The sequence below is a fragment of the Periplaneta americana genome, chromosome 15 (genome assembly GCF_040183065.1).
Source record: "Periplaneta americana isolate PAMFEO1 chromosome 15, P.americana_PAMFEO1_priV1, whole genome shotgun sequence".
NCBI lineage: Eukaryota > Metazoa > Arthropoda > Insecta > Blattodea > Blattidae > Periplaneta > Periplaneta americana.
Window position 1 is genome coordinate 57,863,287 of NC_091131.1, and position 5,366 is coordinate 57,868,652.

General features: G+C 35.7%; 1 non-coding gene across 1 annotated transcript; it reads left to right on the forward strand.

The window, feature by feature from the left end:
- Positions 1–4,983: 4,983 nt before the first annotated feature.
- TRNAC-GCA (transfer RNA cysteine (anticodon GCA)) lies at positions 4,984–5,055 on the forward strand. The gene has a single exon. It is a non-coding gene; the product is annotated as a tRNA-Cys (tRNA).
- Positions 5,056–5,366: the final 311 nt, after the last annotated feature.

Sequence of the window (5,366 nt, forward strand, 5' to 3'; positions counted from 1 at the left end):
TGTCGCCATGGCAACGCACTAGTTTATTGTGATGAGCGGCTAGTGAATTGACATTATTTTTTAATTTGGAACGCATTAAGCCATTACGAGCACGATTTATGCAGGCGCGGACCAGTTAACAAGCACTGATTCAGTTGTAGGGCAGTAATGCTTTGTTTATGGCCGTACTTAAAAAGTTACTGTTTTTAAACCGATTTTTTTGTTTTGTATAATTCAGTCATCTACCGATTGAGAGCGGTAATATCGCTCCCATCTTCATGCCTTATTGCTGTCCTAATAATTAACGGCGGTGCATTATCTGCATTTAACACGAATCTACGCAAAAAGGAAATCGCAGTAAGAAGTCGAAACTCAGAGAGATAAACTAGATGTCACTATTATCCGAGTACGTATCGAAATTCGCTCCAATTCTATTTCGTAAGAATATACACTAAGAGTAATGCACTTCCGTTAAGGCACGTCTGGAATGAACGTTGACAAGAATATTTTGCACAGTTGTGTACATGTACGAACGGGCTTTATTATACAAGGTGAATCGTAAATATTGTCATTAATTTCAGGGGGTTATTCTTTGAGATATTTCGAACAAAAACGTGTAATACAATTTGCTCGATTTTGCTTTCTTTTCGAGATAAAAATTGTTTTATACGAAACATTTCAAAGCGTGTTTTGGGATAAACATTGATTTAACTTCCAAAATGCTCAGTCAATTTAAGAGAGCAATGTATTATGATAACAATTGATTCAAAGAATGTCAGTTTGCCCTTTATATATGCAAACATTTGATCCGAACAAATGTAAATCTTCGTTCCGGTTGAGTGGAAGAGAAGACATGATGGCTTTAACTCTTCCATGGAAAATAAAACATTATTATTATTATTATTATTATTATTATTATTATTATTATTATTACTATTATTACATTTGTTCGGATCAAATTTCTGCAGATTCAAAGGACAAAACCAAAATAATTTCATCATTTATCACAATACTCTGTTTTCTTGTCCCACGCCGTGGCGTCGTGGTTTAAGGCATTTTCTCATGAAATTTCGGCCAGTGTATGGGACCGGTACCCACCCAGCACTTAAGGAGCTACGATAGGTAGCGAAAATCCGGCTTCGCAAACCAGCTGGGGAAATCATCGTGCTAACCACACGACATCTCCATTCAGGTTGGATGATCATCCACCTCTACTTCGGCATGTAGACGTGAGACCAACTACCGGCTGATAGGTCTTGGCCCTTCACCGGCTGTAGCACCACGAATTATTATTATTATTATTATTATTATTATTATTATTATTATTATTATTATTATTATTATTCTTTGAGATATATTGGATAAAAAGGTTTAATACAATTTTCTCCATTTGCTTTCTTTTCGAGATAAAATTTTTTTTATACCAAACATTGCAAAGAGTGTTTTTGGATAAACATTGATTTAACTTCCAATATGCTTCGTCAATTTAAGAGAACAGTGTATTATGATAATAATTGATTGAAAGAATGTTAGTTTCTCCTTTAAACATGCAAACATTAGATCCTAACAAATGTAACTTTTCGTTCCGCAAATAAATTTTACAATGTTACATTTGTTCGGATCAAATTTCTGCACATTCAAAGGACAAAACTAAAATTATTTCATCATTTATCATAATACACTGTTCTCTTACATTGACTGAGCATATTGGGAATTAAATCAATGGCCTTGCTAAAACACGGTATGGAATGTTCCATATAAAACGTTTTGTCTCGAAAAGGAAGCAAAAACGATCCAAATTGTATTAAACTATTTTGTTTGAAATACCTCAAAGAATAGCCCCCATGAAATTAATGACGTTACTTACTCTGTATAGTTAAGCTTGGACTTTCGTGAAGAGTGCACGGTAACGTTACGGTTAAGGAGTAACGCTGTAATCTGAAAGGTCGCGGGTTCAATTCCTGATGGGATTGTTTCCACTTACTTAATCCCTCCCGCCGCATTATGACCCTTGGGTTTACTCAGCCTCAATATTCTTTTTATGCGAATAGTTCATTGATGTCGCAACTTTTAGCCGCACAGGACAACACATGTCATTCGTGCTTCAGCAACGTTGTCTAGTTGTAGTGTTAAAACTCAGTCGCTGTTAGTGGTATTAATTTATAGTACATTATGCAACGAGCCTATAATGAAGGTAATTAAGAAGCGAGTATGGATATTTATGAAACGAGCGCAAGCGAGTTTCATAATTTTCATACGAGCTTCTTAATTACCATTATAGGCGAGTTTCATACGACTTTTTATGCTCGACCATATTTCTAACTTGATATTATTAATTTTCTTTGTATCTGACCTTGGCCAATGTCCCATATGTTGTGAGATGTGCGCAGACGCGAAAGTATTGATTTTTTCCGAGGAACAGATGTTCACATTGACCTTGCTAGGCCATAAGAACCTACAGAGATAACATTGAAATTAAATTAGACATTGAAAAACGAGATGACAAATTGAATATATTTGAATATTATTTACAATTAACGCTAATTATTATAGTAACAGAACATAACCTTCTGCGACAGTATTGGATTTCCAGCCTCCGTGACTTTTCGCTAATTCTCTTTCGATTGCATATCCGAGAATAATCGATACTTGCGGTTTTATAACGGTAGAAAGCTGACCTGTCATTGGCTGAACAGTTGTAACCTGAGTCGTCATTGGCTGAAAGACCTGACCTTTAATGAGTAGGTGTACTTTAATGACATGCATTAAAGGACTGCTACCAGGTGTATAATTACTACATTTCGGCATGGTCGAGCATAAAATATATTATGCGCCCAGACAACATATTATTGTAGCCACGAAGAAGATGAGGCAGTATGAAGTAAGTCGCATGAAATGCATTACAACAGAAATGAGTATCAGGTGTATTTCCTTGGGGGTAAAGGCAGTGCACCGCTACCCTTATCCTTCCGCTATCCGAATTTTTCTCCGTTCTACTATTCTTCACCATATGGAATCTTAGAATTACTGCGCTGAAACTCCACTTGTACTTCGGTACATAATAATAATAATAATAATAATAATAATAATAATAATAATAATAATATGATAAAGCGGAAATAATCACTTTGTGATTCAAGACGGCGCCATGTCCCGTCGGACCCCGGCCACTTAGTCACTCGTAATGAGTGCACCTGTGTATTGTATTGTATTGTATTGTATTGTATTGTATTGTATTGTATTGTATTGTATTGTATTGTATTGTATTGCATCCATTAACATTCCATGGTATTCATACATTGCTTACAGCTAGAATATGGAACAAGTCAAAAAACTTAATGCTATTATAAACTCTTAATTTATAGTCACAGTCTAGATGAAATATATACAGACGAGATTTACAATATAGTCTACTAGTACAACACACAGTTTTAGTATCAATTTCATGAAGTGTTATTGAATGTCATGAATTCACCTACAGAATAGAAGGCGTGAGAAACTAGGTACTTCTTTAATTTGGCCCTAAATAATTTTATGTTTTGAGTTTCATTTTTTATATCGATAGGGAGGCTATTAAAAATGTTTACTGCCATATAACGAACTCCTTTTTGGTAGCGCGATAGACTTGCCAATGGAGTATGAAAGTCATTTTTTGACGTATATTTATGTTATGAACTATTGAATAGTTATAAAGTTTTCACGAGTCATTTTTTGACGTATATTTATGTTATGAACTGTTGAATAGTTATAAAGTTTTCACGATTACATACGAGGAAGATTATTAATGAAAAGATATACTGACAAGCCACGGGCATTATTTGTAGTTTTTTGAAAATAGTCCTACACGATTCCCTAGATTTGGCACCTACTATTATTCTAATTACTCTTTTTTGTGATAGAAATATACTGTTACTATCTGTGGAATTTCCCCAGAATATTATTCCAAAACTCATTACCGAGTGGAAGTCTGCAAAGTATATTGTTTTTAAGGTATTGATATTTACTATCTTTTGCATAGATCTAATAGCAAAACAAGCTGAATTTAGTTTGGGGGTAATTTCTTTAATGTGATTTTTCCAATTTAACACATTATCTTACTTGCAGTTGGACATTGTGTCTGCTGTCACACATACCGTGACAAAGTACACGGGGTAGCCAACAAAGGGGATCACAGTAGGTAGAATTTAAAAATGAGAGGATTCAATCCGACATCGGAACTTGAATCCTGTGTAGCTTAGTGGATAAAGCGCCAGCACGTATAGCTGAAAACCCGGGTTCGAGTCCTGGTGACGGAGAGAATTGTTTTCCCTTCTACCGATTCTTCACCTTATAAGATAATTTAAGATGTAACGGATATAAAATAAGCATCTATATTTAAAATGTCTACAATGACGTATTGCAAGGTTTCCACGCTATTTTAAAGCAATATAAATATCTGTATACCAGTGTAATGAGCCAGATATCGCAAGGTTCAATGTTTCTAGAAATTTAAGTACCGTAACCTAACCGAAATAAATAACACGCCAGAAGCTGCTTATTTTAATCAGATTATAACCCACGCTAATCCAGCGCACAAAGTGCTACCTTACATACTTCATGAAGTAGTCTTCCAAAAGAGAAGGAGACCGCCGAGGTAAGTACGGCCGAGTCCCTCCTCTGATATTCGCGACTTACGGTAGAATAGATCAAGAAATTACTGCGCAAGCGCAAGAAATCACAAAGGGCAGAAACATTATAAAGTCAACATTTTCCTTTCGGTAAGACATTGCATATAAAATAACAAAGGTACACGCATATCGTTACAATTTTTAAACAAATTATGTCAGATTAATAATGTGATTTTTATAAAATTGGGTCGGTGAAAAGGTACCTATTTTTGAAATGGTTATGCAGCAAGAAAATTGATATATATTATTTTAATGTACCGAAGTACATACGATATTTTCATGCAGTTATTCTGCGTCATCATACGATGAAAGAGTAATGGAACAGAGAAAAATTCTCTCCGGTGTGGCTTAGTGGATAAAGCATCAGCACGCAGAGCTGAAAACCCGGGTTCAAATCCCGGTGCCGGAGAGAATTTTTCTCCGTTCCATTACTCTTTCATCGTATGATGACGCAGAGTATCTGCATGGAAATATCATATGTACTTCGGTACATTAAAATAATATATATGATATGCGTAAATCACTTCGTGATTTAAGACGGCGCTTATTCCGTCGGATCCCGGCCAACTAGTCACTCATAATGAGTGCACCTCAGCACGTGTGGACTTCCTACGTCCATAGACATCTATGACGTAGTGCAGAGGGCGGCCACTAGAGGGAACCCAAGAGTTGGAACTTAAACTGAGACAATTCTGTCCGACATCGGGATGGGTATTCGGT